The sequence below is a fragment of the Canis lupus genome, chromosome 19, assembly GCF_048164855.1.
Source record: "Canis lupus baileyi chromosome 19, mCanLup2.hap1, whole genome shotgun sequence".
NCBI classification, from domain to species: Eukaryota; Metazoa; Chordata; class Mammalia; order Carnivora; family Canidae; genus Canis; species Canis lupus.
The window spans coordinates 8,738,962-8,757,496 of record NC_132856.1 but is presented as its reverse complement, the minus strand read 5'-3'; the positions used below and the strand labels follow the sequence as shown (position 1 = coordinate 8,757,496).

The 18,535-nt window shown below is 45.7% G+C and overlaps 1 protein-coding gene across 8 annotated transcripts in view; it reads left to right on the top strand.

The window, feature by feature from the left end:
- HRH1 (histamine receptor H1) overlaps positions 1 to 18,535 on the top strand; it is a 75,156-nt gene that overhangs the window by 35,192 nt on the left and 21,429 nt on the right. For 2 of the 8 annotated variants that reach the window (XR_012011543.1, XR_012011542.1), the window contains 3 exons: positions 436 to 553; positions 3,413 to 3,538; positions 4,082 to 4,379. The exons of 4 other annotated variants lie outside the window; for them this stretch is intronic. The gene's annotated coding sequence lies outside the window, so the exon portion shown is untranslated. Of the gene's footprint in view, positions 1 to 404; positions 554 to 3,412; positions 3,539 to 4,081; positions 4,380 to 18,535 lie in introns of those variants that run through there. 2 more of the 8 variants (XR_012011540.1, XR_012011541.1) reach the window with 1 other exon arrangement.

The following is an 18,535-nucleotide window of genomic DNA, read 5'->3' as shown; positions in this document are numbered from 1 at the left end:
GCTCTGTAAACTCGGTGCCTGGGAGGTAGGTTGGCATACACAGGCCAGGATATTTTCCCCCGAAATTATCCCCCAGAAAAGGGCCCATCCAACATCTTTCATATTATAGAGTGCTCCATAAATTACTTTGTTTTGAACAAAAGGTACTGTCTGGGAAAGGCACATAAATGTGAAAATGACCTCAATGCTAGTTTGGATGTTTATAGAGGTCATTCAGCGGATTCAATGGATGATGGGTAAAGAAATGCAATCCAATTTAGTCATCATTTCTGGAAAGTATGACTTCACAATTGAAAAAGCTAGACAGCACTATACATGCCTTTTGAGGACCATCTTAAAAAGTATTACATATATGGTTATGTTGTAGGGTCATGACATACAACCACAGAATTTTTTTTTTAAAGCCAAACTGTTCATCAAAGACTTCTCTCCCAGCTGTGTACTGTTGCTGATGCTACAGTGTTAGCCTCCAGGAGCTAAAGAAGAAAGACCACAACTGGCAGGTCATGCCTGGGAAGGCCCTGCCCTGCCTTTTGCCAGCTGGTGATTGCAGGTGACAATTTTACTTCCTCACCTGGGAAATGGGATGCTGTTCCCCAACTCTGCTTGTCTTTTGGCATCATGTATCCCACTAACTTGCAGAGGACTGGGTTGACTAGCTCTCTGCGGGGCCCTCCCTTCTTCCCAGCACCCTCCATCATGTGCCCCCTGCACTACCTGTGGCCTCCGCTGTATATAGCACATGGGATGTTGTGGCCCTGGCTCCACCTTCTGCAAAGCTGTGAGGTCAGAAGAGCTGCAGTTTGTCCTGTGTGCCCTCACACTTTCTGTTCTTACACACCCCTCCACCTTGCACCACCTCCATGTGCTTGCTTGTTGCCCCCCCCCCCAACAAAGTCCTACCCAGATCTGCTTCTGTCCCCTCTCGCCTCACTTTCCAATTCCCCATACTCCAAACATTCACTCTCTCTGATCTAATTCCCTCCTCCAAGAGCATAGGAATGACTGAGAGATATATAATATCCATTGCAGTGGGTTGAACATCTGGTTTTGCCTGGCTTCTGGGTTGGATGTGCAGGTGGATGGGAGTGCCATTCACTGGAATGGAGAGGAGGAGAGTGGGGACTTCCTGTTGAAATGTCTGACTGAATGGCCCAGGGAGCTACTTATCCCTGGGCTCACCCCTTAGAGCCCTGAGGCCCAAGGCAAGAAAAAGTACAGATAGTCCTGGGGGTGGCTGCGGTAATGGATTTTGTGGGAATGTGGGAGTTAAGCTTGTTTGGATCCACATTATAAGAGATCTTTATGGAATCATCCTGTGGGACATGGGGATCCAGTGAAGAGTCAGACAGGATGGTGGCATGATCTAATCGGTGTCTTAGGAAAATCCCTCCAGTAGCAGCATAGAGAAGGGACCGGGGAGGGCAAGACTGGAGGCAGACAGACCAGTTCAGAGAGGGGCAGAGTATTCCTGCTCTGGGCCACCTGAACGGAGGCAGTGACATGAAAACAACAGGTGAGGGTTGGTGTGTAAGAAGTTTCCAAGGCAGAAACAGGGTGGTGAGGAAAGAGAATGACTGAAGGTGACTTCCTACCTTTCAGGTGCGTGGCTGATGAGGTGTGGGAGGGGACCCCGTCACTGATGTGGGTACCCCAGAAGGGGGTTTGAAAGTGCCAAGTTTGAGGTGCACTTCCAAGAGGAGTTGTCCAAGAAGCATGTAGATATCTGGGCAGAGTTTGGCAGATGTGGGCAGATTTAGGAGCCACCAGGATCAAAAGTTAAGGCAGGGATACAGAAGGCTAAAGCTGCTGTCCAGATGAGAGGCAATGGTGGCCTGGTCCAGAAACAGTGGCAAAATGACCCAAAGAGGTGAATGGAATTGAGAAGCATTTAGGAGGCAGCATGGGCAGCACTTAGAGATGGTTGGAATCCAAGAGGTGAGGTGGAGGGGAAGGTCAGGGATGGTTCCCAGTTTTCTAGCCACAGCATCTGAGAGGAGAGCACTCCCATCCATGGGACAAGATGTAGTTTAGGGGGAAAGATGATGACTTAGTGTAGGTTCTCCTCAAAGCAGAGCTTGAGGCAAGGATTTTGGTAAGCACTTTATTAGGGAGGTATTCCAGATAGGAATTGGAAGTGAGCCAGAGCAAGGAAGAATACTGATGGAAGGTGTGTTGGCACATGGATTACTGTTGTGAGCAGTGCCTCAGCTCACCTGGGAACCTATGACAGACTCTGGGCCATGCCTGTGTGTGGTCCCCAGAAGCTGGTTTTACATCGCTCCTGGGGTGTTAATTCTCCAGCACTTCATCCTGCTCTTCATTAGGGATAGAAAGAGACCTTTCTCTGATGGTATAGACAGGTGTCTTGGAGTAGACCGGAGGTATGGATGGGACACCAGAGGCATTCGCTACAGGTGATGAGACAGCTCAAATGGGTTGAGTCTCAGGCATCTAGGACTTCCAGCTTTAGATGTTCCCAAACAGAAGATGGTGACACTGCAGTAGCCATCAAGGATTCCTGACACTGTGCTCTGGAGGGGTGAGGGTCTTCATATGTGTTTATCTTATTTTTTTTTTTAAGATTTTATTTGTTTGAGAGAGAAAGTGGGAGAACGTGCACGTGCATGAACAGGGGGAAGGGCAGAGAGAGAAGCAGACTCCCCACTGAGCAGGGAGCCCGATATGTTTACAGTCCTCGAGTATCAGTGGTCTGGTGGGACCCACAGATGAGCTCCTCTCCCACCCCCGGGACTGACTGCAAGGCCACTACTTAGAGCTCAGTCCACCTCTCACAGAACAGTCATTAGCTGCTTGTACAGCCCTCCCTCCCTCTCTGTATAAAGAGAGTGCCTCTTGTCAACAGTTCCAAGAAGTGGAGCTCATTAGGCAAAGAGGAAGCTGGGGACCTGGAGAAGACAAACTAAGGATAAACTAGAGAATGAAAACCCAGAGAGTTGGGGTGGGGTGGGGAGTGCCACCACCATCACATCAGCCAAGTGTGTAAGTGAGAGGAGAGCGAGTGGAATGAGTACTGGCCAAGGAGTTGATGCCATGGCCCTCGACCACTATACCCTCTTAGCCACAGAATGCAGGCAGGTGTTGAATGTGTTCGCATTTCCATTTCTTGACCTTTGTGGTGGGATAATGTGCTTCACCCAGCACTACCCAGTAGAAATAGGATGCCAGCCACAAATGTAATTATAAATATCCTAGGAGCCACATTTTAAAAAGCAAAAAGAGGCAGGTGCAATTCATTTCAATAGCATATTTTATCTAACCCAGTATATCCCAAATACTATCATTTGAACATTGTAACCACTGTAAACATTTATGAAGATAATTATCAGATATTTTACATTTGGGGGCGTGGGGCTAAATCCTCAAACCTGTGTGTATTTTATATTTACAGCACATCTGAATTTGGACCCACCGCATTCAAGGACTCTCTAGTCAATATGGCTGTGACCACTTACTGGGTGGCCCAAGTCCAGCCGGTCTTGAGGAGGAGCCAGTTGGATCCCGCCCATCTCTCTCGGTGCATCTCTTCATTGTAGAGTCCAATCCTCACAATATGCTAATTATGATAATTGAGAATTTATGCTGTCAGGTGTCAGGTTCATGGACTTGACCTTTTTTTTTTTTTTTTTTTTTAATTTTTTTTTTTTTATGTATTTATGATAGTCACACAGAGAGAGAGAGAGAGAGAGGCAGAGACATAGGCAGAGGGAGAAGCAGGCTCCATACACCGGGAGCCTGACGTGGGATTCGATCCCTGGTCTCCAGGATCGCGCCCTGGGCCAAAGGCAGGCGCTAAACCGCTGCGCCACCCAGGGATCCCCATGGACTTGACCTTATTTGAGCCACACATTCTGTGAGACATGTAGTATTAACCCTGTATTATTTCTGAGTGTAATAGTTCATGCTCTGAAAGGTCAAGCAGTTCACCTATGGTCGTATTCTCCATTAGTACTGACCCTAGGATTTGAACACAAATCTCTTTGACTCAGAGGTCTTGCATTTCTGTTTGATGCATACTGCCAGTCCCAGGGGTCATCTCTCTTTCTCTCATTCACCTCAGGGCCTTTGCATGCACTGTTCCTGCTGCCTGCAGTCTCCTTGCCTGGCTAACTCCCACTAAGGAAGACACACTTAGAGAGGGATGGTTCTTCCTCAGGATGTTGTCATGTGCGAGTGTGACCTCTGAGCTCCTGGCAGCCATCTTGTGACCAGGAGGTGATCTGGTTTGAGGATATTCCTGACAGACACCGAGGATGGCAGAGACAATGATGTCTTTGAGGTGTTGAATTAACCAACTCTGGAGCTGCCCTAACTCAAGACTTCTTGTCAGAGGGAGAATATATTTCCTTATTACATAAGCCAAGTGTGTTGGGGTTTTCTGCTACTTTTAGCCTAAACCATCCTAACGATTACACTGTACCATGGAGAAACAGTATAGTCCGGGACCGAGTGGAGAATACAGCAGGGACATGGGCTCTGACTCCAGCACTGAGGGGCCTGGGGTATCTTTTGTGCACAAATTGGATGCCACTTTCACACAAAGCCTTCCTAGAGCACTGCCCTTCCTCCCCAGCCTCCGAGGAAGTCATTCCTCCTTACTCTGGACTCCTCTATGTATCTTTTTTTTTTTTTTCCTCTGTGTATCTTGATAATCTATTCATGTGTCTTCTCTCCCTGCTGCTTGTGAGCTCCCCAAGAGGAGGGCCTGTGTGTTGGTCATTTTTGTATCCCCCCAGTTATATCCTATGCATAGTAGGTGCTTAAAAATGATTGAGGAATAAATGGAAGGGCAAATAATATTAATATTTCTACTTCCTAATTTGTAAGACAGAAAGCATTTCCCTTAAGCATTGCACCTGGGCTGACAGATGAGTAAGTCTTTTTCCTGCTCTGGGGCTCAGCTTTTCCATCTGTAAAATGGGAAGGTTGGATTAAAATCTCCAGCTCTAAAAAACCTCCATGACTTGATAGTATTTTATATTAAGCATCTGTTCTGTGCAAGGCTATGCATTACAGGAAAGAATCAGACATGTTCCCTTCTCTTGAGATACTCAGGGTCTAGGGTGGAGGTTCTTTACCTTTGCAGGGTGGCGGGAATAGATCCCTTTGATGGCTTCTCCCCACAGAAAAATGCTCCTGCCCTCTTCACATCTGTGGGCAGCCTTAGGAAATCCTTTCAGCTAAACAAAAACCTCCAGAGGCCTACACTTGTCTTCTAGCCCTGTCTGAGCTGGAGCTAGAGGGGACAGAGGAGACTTCAATGCAAAAGAGGAAGTAGATGTGCAAATAAACCACTCATCTCCAATTTGAGAGGTGCTGAAACAGACCCTAGGGACAGCAGAAACTACAGAGGAATGCAGGGTAAAGCCTTGCTGCTCATGTAGGAATTCACCAGGTTCTCAAATGAGAAAGACCTCTTGGTGGCCCAGCAGACAGACAGCACATGCACATGCCCCGGGGTGTGCAAGGGTGCTGGGTTTTATGGATGCTGAGTAACTGTGCGGCTAGAACAAAGCAGAGAAGAAACTGGATCGATGGTGGAGGCAGTGGAAGGGACAGATAATGGTGGGTGGGAGAGAAGCCAAGGGGAAGTGGCCAAGTATTGGATACTCTGGGGCGTGCTCTATGGGTGGGGATCAGGGCAGGAAATTTCTGTAGAAGTTCACAAGGATCTAAGGTCAGACCCGGGCCTTCCAAGAAACAGGCTGAAAAGTCAACACAGCCTCAGATTCTGTAAGCTCAAGGTGTTACCAAGGCTGTCACTGCACCCTGAGAGGGAACCTTCCAGGCAGAAAGCTGTCCTGACTGGGCCTTGTCATGTGTCTGCTGAACTGCCAACAGGAAGCAGCTCTAGCTTAGAAAAATAAAAGCAGAGAGCTTTTCCCTTTTACATGGTCCCATGGTGACTCTTAACTCTGGCCCTTGTACCTGGCCTCCAGAGGCTGTTGTTAACATTTTGGAAAGTTAAAGGAAATCATTTTCCTGCTGTCTGGGCCCCCGCGGGCCTGGCTTTTTGCTGGAATTGCTTGGTAAGGTGTCTCTGCATGGCTCCCCTCACGCTGGGCAGGCACCAGGAGGATAAAATAGAATGCCTTTGAGTAATTCAAAGCTAGGAAAGTGGATGTTTTCCCTTAATTCATGTAGTTTTGAGGTAGATGAAATTGTTGCATGGCGGGAAGATTAAAAGGGGCCTTTGTTTGGGAACAAATTAACTAGATCATTTCTAAGGTTTCTTCCAGATTTTACATCCTGATCCTATGTGGTATCAGCTTCTGGGCTCCCTACACTCTGCTGTGCCCTAGCCAAACTGCTCTTTGAGCTAGCTACACGGCTTCTTCTGAGTTCCTTAATCAAAAGGAATGGGGGCATGGAGTGATGGTCCATTTGTAACTATCGTGTGCCAAAAATTGTTTGGTCATTTCACAACACCATGACGTGAGGGTGGGATTATGGTTTCCATTTGACAGATGCATTCAGTGAGGCTCGAGGAGATGTGCAGAATAAACAAATATGAAGGAAGGACCTGTGTGATAAAGCCTAAGCCAGGAGTTGGAGAAAAAACAGAGAACACAATGGAAGTGTTTCCCATGCTCGTGGAGCTTATTGTCTAGTAGGGGAGAGAGGGACTCTAGTGAAATAATCTCAAAGATAAATGGTGTCGGGAGAGTGTAGTCAGAGCTAGGGAAGGCTTCCTGGAGGAGGTGACACTTGAGTTCAGATTGGAAGCATGAAATGAGTAAGTATTAAAGGAGAGAGGCAGGGGCCAGGTGATCGAAGCAGAGGGAAGAGCTCTTGCAAAACCCTTGAGGCAGGAAAGAGTGTAGAGCATTCCAAGGACTCAGAGGTGTGTGTGGTGATAGCATGGAGGGGGATGATGGAAGTGGTGCAGAGAGAGAGGGCACAAGAAAGAGAACAAACTAGATGCTAGGTTCTGTGCCAGGTGCTGTTGTACGCGTGATCTCATCTGATCCCAGGAGCCACCCAGAGGCAAGTGTTTTCACTATCCCATTTGATGCAGAAAACTGAGGCTCTGAGGGGGCGGACAGCTGCAGTCCCACAGCTGGTCAGAGGTGGCCAGGCTGTGTACCACATCCAGTGCAAAGCCCAGGCTGTCCTCGGCTTCCCATCTCAGGGGTCTGGACACATGGGCCACCATCCCTGCACTACGCCCACCTCGACTCTCCTCGTCCAGGTGTAGGATTCCCCGCAGGGAAAGCCCAGCCACGCTGTCCTCCGCCCCGCGTGCTTGGCTTCTGGCCTGATCCTGTGGCATCCTTGCTTGGAATCAGAGCGAGAAACTCAGGGTCTGGTAATTGTATTCCATTAAGCCTAATTAAGATGCAAATTTGTACAGTTAATGAAGAAGGCAATTTGGAGGCAATTTCGCTGTGACACAGGACTCTCTCGTTGGTGCCTCTCTTCTCAGGAGGTAGGTCTGAGGTTATGGAAATGTATGCACTGCCACCCACCAAGCTGCATCTGGCCGCTCTCCAGGGAGAAATTCTTCCTGCTGGGGAAGCACCACCCACCCCAGGTGGAACACACTGAAGAAACTACTCAGATCACATAATCCCAGATGTGGGGATCACCCGGTTCTGGGCCCCTGGACCCTGGATGTGGGGTACCGAGGTTCCAGTTTTCTGGAACCAGACTGTCTAGCTTTAAATCCTGGCTCCTCCCTCACCAGCTGTGTCTTTGGGCAAGTTTCTTTTTCTTTCTTTCTTTTGATTTTATTTATTCATTCATTCATTCATTCATTCATTCATGAGAGACATGCAGAGAGAGGCAGAGACACAGGCAGAGGGAGAAGGAGGCTCACCGGGAGGAGCCTGATGAGGGACTCGATCCTGGATCCTGGCATCACGCCCTTAGCTAAAGGCAGAGGCTTCAACCACTAAGCCACACAGTTGTCCTTTTGGGCAAGTTTCTTAACCTGTCTGGGCCTCAGTTTCCTCCTCTGTGAAATGGGACAAATAGCATCACCTGATGAGGTTGCTGTGAAGATGAAATGAGATAATGCATTAAATCATTTAGCAAGCCCTCGGCACATGAATGTGGGACATTTTCAGTAGCTCTGTCACCTACCCATGCTCCAAATGGGAAGGAGTTCTGCCCCCAAACCCTCAGCTCACAAACTTTTTTTTGCTGCTGTCAGAAGTCTGCTGTCTTGGAGTTGGACTTTACTCAGGTCCTGGGTGCCCTGTCCCTGCGGTTCACCTGGCTGCGCAGTGGGGGCACATTCAGCAGCTGACCTTTGACATGGATTGCCACTTGTCGGTTGGCTGTTCTCCCATCCTTGGGTGCCAAAATTGGCCTGCTGGTACCTGAGTCCCTGTCCTCCCACCACCCGGTCCCCCTGTACCAGTGGAACTGCAACTGACATCATCCTGATTATAGCCAATATTTGTTGTGTGTTTGCTATGCCAAGCTCTTTGCCTAAAATTATATTATTTCATCCCCACAACCATTTACAGATGCAGAAACTGAGGCTCAGAGAGATAGAGTGACTTTTCCAGGGTCACACAGCTGGTATGATGTCGATGTCTGTCCCGGCTATCTGTCTGGTTCCTAACCTGATTTTTAAGCCCTCTAGTCCATTGCTCTACAGTTCCCAGGTGCCTGTGGTATGCTATCTGTAACCTCAAGGGGGCATGCAGACTTGTAGGAAGGAACAAATGGGAGGACACACTATGACAGCAGGGTGGAAGTGCTGTGGTGGAGAAGCCAGGGGAGTGGCATGTGGGGGAGCATTTGGCTGGGGAGTTCAAAGGATGGGTAGAAGCCTCTGGAGATTTACAGTGGAAAGGGCATTCCTGGAGGTGGGTGACAGCAGGAGCAGCGACATGGGTGGCAGTGCATACATTTCCCATAACCTCAGACCTACCTCCTGAGAAGAGAGGCACCAACGAGAGAGTCCTGTGTCACAGTGAAATTGCCTCCAAATTGCCTTCTTCATGAATGTATTGAACCTAGGACTCAGGGGTTGATGATGGGCAGGGAGTGGCAGTGGGATGGGCAGGCAGGAAAGGCAGGTAGAAGTGAGATCATGCTAAGCCCCCCAGGCCAAGCTAAATCAGAACTCAGCAGAGATTTAGTGATGTGTTCAAGACTCAGACAGACCAGGGCTAGAGTCTGAACTTTTCCACATACCGGCCGTGTGACCATGGACAAGACTTTACTTCTCTGAGCCTCGGCTTCTTAGTCAATAAAATGGAGGGAGGTGGTAATCCAAAGGCCTCCCTTTCAGAGTGGTTAAGAAGATGCACAGAAGATTAGCACGGTATTTACAAAATGAAGATCCAGTATGCACACACTGCTCCCCTCATTTGGGGGGTTGAGGGTTAGGGAGCCACTGCAAGACCCAAAGAAGAAGAGTGGCCATCCCTACATGTCCAGTGTGTCTGTCTAGCCTGTGCCCTGATAGCTGTCAAGAAGGGTAGGCGTTACGGGCCACCGAGACTAGAAGTTTATCGTTTCAAGGTGAGAACACTCTCCACTTTGTGGAAGGTACACAAGAGCAAGGTGAAGAGGAATTTAAAACTGCGAATTTCAAACTTTCACATTCCCTTCACAATTTTTTCGTGTCTCTTTATTTCCTGTTCTACCTGTTGTTCCCTTAACACTTTTCTTGAAATCAATTTTAAGTTGACTTTTTTTTTTTGTCTTAACTTGTCCCAACACAACACTATCTATTAAATCAAACGCTTTTTAAAAAGTCACTTAAAATCCTTCTACCAAGGTAAAACCAACTGTGAATTTTCAGGGAACTTCTCTCCAAGGATACACACTCATCCAATTTTGCATAATAGAGTTACATACTATTCAGTAACCTTAATTTGACAGCCACGAACATCTTCCCACCTCCACAGAGCAAGCACGTGATTATTAACAGCTGCATATGTTCTCAGTGTTTCTATGAACCAATACTTAACCAATCCCGTAATGATTGTCGTTGATAGAGCTTCTGGTTTTCTAATGATATAAACAGCCACAGTGAACACCTTTTTGTATGCTGTGAGATGCAGGATTCTCAGAAGTAGGGATCCCTGGGTGGCGCAGCGGTTTGGCACCTGCCTTTGGCCCAGGGCGCGATCCTGGAGACCCGGGATCGAATCCCACATCGGGCTCCCGGTGCATGGAGCCTGCTTCTCCCTCTGCCTGTGTCTCTGCGCCTCTCTCTCTCTCTCTCTGTGACTATCATAAATAAATAAAAATTAAAAAAAAAAAAAACCATATGTTTAAAAAAAAAAAAAAAAAAAGGATTCTCAGAAGTAGAGCCACTGAGGAAAAGGATGTACATTTTAAAGACTTTGAATAAAAAAAACCCAAAAACCAAAAACGAAAAAACACCAAACTGCCCTCCAAGAAGAGAGCCCTAATTTATACCACCAGCTGTGAGAGACCAGCTTCCCGCACACTCATCTACCTTGTATTGTTCATGAGGACATGAAAATTTTAAAAGCCCAATTAAGAAATGCAGTTGGCCCTTGGACAGCACAGGTTTGAACTGATAAGTCCGCTCACACATGGAGTGAGTACAGTACTGTAAATGTATTGTTTGTATGTTCTCTTCCTTACAAGGAAGAGGAAGTACAGTACTATATTGTAAATGTAAACAGTATTATATTTTATAGTACTGTAAATGTATTTTCTTTTCCTTATGATTTTCTTAGCATTTTCTTTCCTCTAGCTTACTGTAAGAATACAGTGTATAGTTTATATGTAAAATATGTATTAACTGACAACTTGTGTTATCAGTAAGGCTTCCAGCTAACAGTAGGCTATTAATAGTTAAGTTTTGAGGGAGTCCAAAAGTTATACATGGCTTTTCGACTGCATAGGGGGTTGGTGCCTCTGACCCTTATGTTATTCAAGGGTAATCTGTACTTAACAAAGAGATTTGGAAGTTATTTATTTGTGGTGGTAATTTTTAATTGTGTAGAGATTCTGGATTCCTTTCTTGGCACTGATCTCATAATAAAACTGCTTCTGGTCTGTATGATGGAATTAAATCTACCAATAGTTTTACAGTGTTTGGCTAATAGCCCTGTGACCTCTAGAATCTCTTCTCTCTTAACTTGGGCTGCCATAAAAGTACCATGGACTGGGTTCATAAACAACAGACATTTGCTTCTCACAGTTCTGGAGGATAGGAAACCCAAGATCAGAGCATCAGTATGGTCAGGTTCTTGGCAAGGGCTCTCTTCCTGGCTTGCAGACAGCCACCCTCTCACCGTGTCCTCACATGGTAGAGAAAGGACCCTCTGGTGTCTTTTTTTCATCTTATAAAAGGCACAAATCCCATCATGGGGGCTCCATTCTCACAAACTCATCTAAATCTAATTACCTCCTAAAAGCCTCATCTCTAGATACCATCACATTGGGAGTTAGGACTTCAACATATGAATCAGGGTTGGGAAGAGATACAAGCCTTCAGTCCGAGATATCTTCCATAAAGACAAGTTTGGGAACCAGTGGGCTAGGTCATTGCTTTTAATGTGAGTTTTGTCTCTCCAGTGGTAGCCAATAAGCCCGATTATTTATTGAGTGTTTACTATACACCAAGCTCTGTTTGGTACACTATCTATGTATTGTCTCAGTGGACATCCTTACAAGGAAAGAATTATTTCATTTTACAGAGGAGGATCCTGAGGCTCAGCTAATGAGAGATGGAGCTCAGATTGGGAGGCTAACTCCAATTCTCTGCCCATTGTCATTCTGCTACATGCCCAGGTAGACTGTAGGTACAACTTCTGGCGGGTAGGGGTTTCTCTTGCTTGCTTCTGAATCCTATTCCAGTGTCAACACAAGGCAGATAGCATCAAGTCCAGCTGTTAATGGGTAGAGCAAAGGCCTTAGCCTTAAATGACTTGGGTTTGAATCGCCCCTCTGCCCCTTACCAGCTCTGTGGCTTTGGCTTGGGTTTTCCATCTCTTAAATTGGATTCATAATTCCTACCCCTCAAAACTGCCTTAAGGACAAAATGAAATAGTGTACATACCCAGTACATAATAAGCACTGAATAAATTTACTATTTTGGGTATATTCATTTAGTCCCTCAAAGACCCCGGGATCCAATGAGTAGAGCGCCATGGAGTTAAAGATGGTTCCATGGACTCTCATGTATAATAACATCATCTGTTCACTTATCCATTCACTCAGCAAATATTGATGGAGTGCCTGTTACGTGCCAAGCATCAAAATCCAGCGGTGAACAAGATAAAAGGCCAGCTCCCCAAGAGCTAACCTGCTAGGGGGATTGAGATAGAAGATAAAGTAGCAGGCAAATAAATCTATTCCATTAATGCTGGGTGCTATGAAGAAAAAAAGAAAGTAGGGTAAGAGGAAAAATAAGGCAAGCTAAGAGGTTAGAAACAACAAGAGGCTTGGGGAAGAGAATTCATTAGACAGAATGGAGAGGAAGGTGGCATCCAAGCACAGATATAAATGAACTTGAATGCAGCATGGAAAAATTTTAATTAGCAAATTTGGTGCCTGAAGCAAGCAACTAACAGGGCTCTCAAACCACTATTGTAAATCCTGAGGAAAGGGTGCCAGCCAGGAGCTCTAGCTAGTGGCCCCCTATTCCAGTGATTATAATAATAATAAACGTCCATTGAGCTCTGTTGTTTCCAACTGTTAGGAGAGTACCTATTGCCAATATGTAAATCCAGCAAGTTGAGAAAGGAAACAGTATTTCATAATCAGGATTAGGCCTTGTTTTACCTTTCACATCAGAGCACATCTGGTACCCTCTCCAGTCATGGCTGTCCCCCGAGCATCTGCAGTCCCAGGGCAGCTCCTTCCTGTGTGGGACCCAGAGAGCAAATCCTGGGTGGTGTGGTAGCTCAAGTCAGGATAATAAATGCAGATGGTTGGGATGAACATCAGCAAGGACTGGGATTTCAAGATTCTCCTCCACTTGGATTTACCCAGGAGAGTTCCCACCCCTGCCAGGAGCCAAAATGTACTACTTATAGTCAGAAAGGATTGGGGGCCACTTTCTGCAAGCTTAGATGCAGAAAGATTGGGCTCTTGGTGCTATTCCTACAGTTTGCGGCAGTGTTTCTCAGTCCGCCAACATCAGAATCATTGAGGACTCCTTATTAAAAACTCAACTTCTGGGCCTCATGCCAGACGTCCTGGGTCCAGTTCCCTGGAATCTGCCTTTTAACAGGCTCCTTACTGACTGCTATGCCCTCCAAAGTTGGGGGATGGATGGTTGGTGGGGGTACCCATCAGAAGGATATTCATAGCTGGGATTGTTCTGGGACCAGCAGCGCCTGTGTCTGTTCCTGGTCAGGCTGGGGGTTGGGGCCTGGCCATATCCTCAAGTTTGCATTTTTGTCTCAGAAAGAACTGCAGTAAGAAGGAAGGCAGGAATTTCAGGAGATGGTTTCTGTCATGCTGTGAGGCACTGTGTGTGAGAAGGTTCTGCTTCTAATGAGAAGGAAAAAGAATAAGCATACATATATAATATATGTTAAAAATTTATATTATATATAAAAAGCATTATATGTGTGTGTGTGTGTGTGTGTATATATATATATATATATATATATATATATATATCCTCCAGAATATAGGCAAATGTGTGACTTTCAAATAGATTGTTTTCTAGCCTGGACACAATTTTCGTTTCTCTCTGGTGAGTCATTACAGAAGTTGCCTTTTTCTCTCTGCCTCTTTCAAGCAAAGAACACATTTCTTGGAGGGGCTGAGACCTCCCCAGGAACAGGCCTGGGAAGTTAACATTTGGCCAAGTCCAGTGAGAGGAGCCACTGAGGTAACCAGAGAACCCCAACCAGCCACAGAGCCTCCTGACAACCGAAGGGATGGCCATGCCATCCCTGTCAGCTCAGATCTTGCTATCTCTTGTGGATTTTGGCTGCCTGGCTGCCACCCTGCTGGTTTTAATGAGAAAATGTCCCCAAATGCCTTTTGACACTCATTCAAGTCAGAATCAGAAAGTTTAGCATAGTAATAAAGAGCATGGGTTCTGGGAACCATCCTCCTGTGGCTCCCCATTTCACTCAAAGTCGAAACCCAAGTATCTACCCCTTCTCTAAGGCCCCAGATGATTTCATCTCTTCTACCTCTCTGCCTTTCTCACTCACTCATCTCCAGCCATCCTGATATCCTGGGTGTTTATCAAACATGTCAAGGATGTGTCTACCCCAGGTCTTTTGCACAGGCTGTTCCCTCCTCCTGTCATGCTCTTTTTCCCAGATCTTTATGTGTTTCATTCCCTCACTTCCTTTAGGACATAATAATCCCAGACATAATAATCCCCTTGTTTTCTCAAAGCATTTGTCACTACCTAATGTAGTGTTTATTTACTTTTTTTTTTTTTTATGAACTGTTTCTCCCCTGTCCTATCTCTTTGTGAATGGACACTTTGTGTAAAGTGATTACTGTTATTTTTCCAACATCTGGGAATGGGATGAACATCAGATGCCTCCTGATTCTCTGGTATGTGTCTAGTATATTACAGACCCTTAATAAATAATGATTGATTGATTGATTCATTGAATGAATGCTTGGCTTTGTTACTTGCTAATTGTGTGACCTTGAGATTCTTAGTATCTCTGAGGCTGAGTTTCCAAGTCTTTAAAATGGACATGGTTATAGAGGTAGAGGCTTACGTGTTAAATGAGACAATGCATATAAGTTCTTTGCACGGTGCCTATCACAATTAAAATTCTCAATAATGATGATTGACCTTAGACTATTATTACTTAGATCTATAAATTAAGATAGAATGTACTAAAGAAAATGAGAGAGGTGTGCAAAAGACTGTCATATTGAGAGATGAGAGGTTCTGACCAGGCCAGCTAGTAGGAATCAGGAAATCATTTCAGAACGGGGCCCACTTGAGTTGGGCCTCTGGGTTGGGCAGGATCTCAGTAGGTCAGTACTGATTTTATATAATGGTGGTACAGGAAAAAGGAACAGCATGAGCAAAGAGGCAGGAAGCAGAGAGTTCAGGGACTGGTCATGCTTGCTCCTGGAGTGGGGAGTAAGGTCCTCTTTCTTGACCTGGATGGTGTGCATCTTACAATAACCTATTGAATAAATTCATTAGATTTGTGTTGTTTCCTGTGTTTATGTTTTTTAAAAAACACACTTTTAAAATAAGAATGGGGGCGCCTGGGTGGCTCAGTTGATAAAGCATCTGCCTTCAGCTCAGGTCATGATCCCAGGGTCTTGGGATTAAGTTCCAGGTTTGGCTCCCTGCTCTACGGGGAATCTACTTCTCCCTCTCCCTCTGTCTGCTGCTCCCCCACTTGTTTCTCTCTCTCTCTCTCTCTCCCAAATAAATAAAATCTTTATAAATAAATAAATTGAATTAAATAAGAAGGAAGGGTGTATTGGATACAATCAGATAAAAATCCAGTTTCTGCCTCCTGTCAGCTCTCTGACCTTTGGCAAATTACTTAACCTCTCTCAACCTTGGTTTCCTTCTCTGGAAAAGAAATTATAATAGTACTTAGCTCCTAACATTGTGCTGGTCATTTAAGAAGAGAAAGCATGTAATACCCTAGCACACACATGGACCCCAGTAAAAGCTATTAATGTGAATTGGTGGTCCTGGGATAAGGAGCCCTGAGTGCTACCCCTGACTTGCTGTGTGATCTTGGCAGAGTCACTTCTCTGCTGTCTGATGTCTCCTGATTCTCCTGAAAATCCCATCCCTTGTAAGAACTGTAGCTGATTTTGGTAGGCTGCTTGCTGGGCCCCGGGTGCTCCAGGCTGAGCCTGCCCGTTCTTATGTTTCCTCCAAACACGCGGAACCTCCAGTGGCCCCAGGAAACAGCAGCAGTGAGAGGTATGGAATCTTTAGCACTTCCCCAGCATGCCGGTGGCAGGTGAAGATGTGCTGGAGACACACAAGGCAGAGAGGCAATAAATTGCTTTCAGTTGTTTTAAGGAGGGAAAATGGTGCTGCTTTTACCCTTTAGGCTTGGGCTGCCTCTTGTAAGCTTTGTTTGCCTCAACTGCCTTTCTACTGGTTTTTACCAAGTTGTGTGAGATTAAAGAACAGAAAGGGAATAACCTGGGAAGGGTTCCCTGCCTATCAAAGGGTCACTTTTCCTAGCTGGTGTCCTTCACAATCCTGCTTCCTTGGGACCAGGAAAGAGACGACCAACCCCTGATTCCTCTTTTTTTTTTCTAAGATTTTATTTATTTATTCATGAGAGACACACAGAGAGAAAGAAAGAGGCAGAGACACAGGCAGAGGGAGAAGCAGACTCCATGCAGGCTCCCCCAAAGTGGGACTCTTTCCTGGGACTCCAGGATCATGTCCTGGGCCAAAGGCGATGCTAAACCACTGAACCACCTGGGCTGCCCCCAACCCCTGATTCCTTGACTGAACAGAGAAGAGAAATCAAGTCAAGTGGAGTCACTAGGGTGGCTGCTCCCAAAAATATGAGTTTGTGATAAAATGTAAAATGTAACAATTCAGTGAATGCCTAGACAGCTGCTAGATACTCACATTCAATCTACCTTGAATTCCCAGGAAGACTCCCTCTAAAGATCCCCTTCGACTGACAAATCCTTTCACGTTAGACACAAACCTATCCTAGAATGCTATAAAAAGTTGCTTGGGCCAGATCCTTTTTCATCTTTTTATAAAACTGATCCTCTGTACCCATCAAACACCAGCAACCTCTTTTCCCTTTCCCCAGCTCTTGCAACCATCATTCAACTTTCTATCTATAACTTTAAGTGTAGAATCATACAATATATGTCTTTTGTGACTGGCTATTTCACTTAGCACAATGCCCTCTAGGTTCATTTTTGTGTAGCAAGGGTCAGAATTTCCTTCCTTTTTGAGGCTGAACAGTATTCCATTGTATGTATAGACAATATTTATTTGTGTGTTCTTGGATATTTGGAATGCTTCCACTCTTTGATGCCACTGTGAACATTATATCAGTTTTTCCTTAAAATTAATCATATATTCCAATTATTATGTAGGTGTTCTGATGCCATGGGGTACTAACAGTCAGCCTCTCTTTAATACCTACATCCTGGTCTCAGGAACTGGGGAAATAGCAAAGTAGCTGGAGGCAGGGGCCAGGACAGGAGTGAGGGACAAGCCAGGGTTGGGCCAGGACAAGGAACCAAAAAATGCTGTACATTCACAGCTATAATGTCCCTGGATTGGTAAGGTTTTCTTGGCAACCATTTATGAAGTAGATATCCATTTAGGGAAAAGATGGCAGGCTCACAGGAAGGACAGTGGTCCGGGTTGCTGACTGCTGACATGCTGTGTAGCCAGGACCAAATTACAAACCTGTCCAGGCAGAGCAAGTGGTCTTCTCTATCCAGTGTGGTGTCAAGGCACCAGGAAGCATCCATCTTTCATTGTGAGACAATGCTACCTCTCCCTTCTAATCAAAGTGCTTCAGGTTCCACCATTCAGACACATTAGACGTGCAATAAAGAGTTGTCCAAATATGTCACAAAGGTTTTCCCTTTACAGAGCAGATGTTCCTTAAAGGACTTTTAGGGTTCATCTAGCTTGATAGTTATCAAACTTTACTCTGAGGAGCTTCTGGGGATTCTTGGACAAAAATGGAGGGAAAGAGCCAAGCAGATGGGGCTCCGGGACTCCCACTCCTCTCCTCCAGCCAGAGCAATATGCTTTTATCTGATTATAAATTTTTATAAGGACCAGTCGTTGTGCTACCAAGAAAAGTGGTGGGAGCTTTGAAAGCCTCTGATCTAGTGAGACCCCCTTGTTTGACAGGGGAAGTCCAGAGAAGTTGAGAGAAGTGTTCGAAGTCACACAGCAGATTCATTCAACAAATACTTAGCAAACACTTACTATGAGCCAGATGCACAGGAAACAAAGATGAGCAGACAAATCCCGTGCCAGGATCTTTAGGATGGATCCCCCCCCAGATTTGTAGAGGATGGGGATTGGGTACATGGGGACCTGTCGATAGGGAAGGGAACAGCCTCCCCCCCATCCACAATGTGTGCCCTCTGGATTATCCTCACACCCCACATATGAGTGATGCCATAACTCCTGTACATGCAAAAAAGGAACAAATCTGTGTTCTTTTTAGTATATTTTCCTCCCACCATATCATTCCATCCTTGCTAAAGCCCGGTCATATATGTACCTACTATGTGCCAAGCAGTACTGGCATATGAGGCTATCAAACTGATGAGGACATGGCTCTTGCTGCCAACAAACTCCCTGCATAATAGGGGGGAGAAAAGCTCTACACAACTGACTACACTATAGAGTCAGTGCTAAACACCACTCTTGGCATCTGGGTTAGAAAGGGAATGTGTCTCTTCCCTACAATGTTAGGGAAGTGGCATTGAAATGGGGCCTCTCTTACCTTCCCATATTTTCAGTTAGGAATTTGGGTGTTGGAGTAAGGTAGCCCTTCAAAGCCCAGCTGGGCCACACAGCCAGGGAGCTTGGGCAAGGCACAAGAACAGAGTCTCATCTGAAAAATGAGAGTGATAGGGTGCCTGGGTGGTGCAGTTG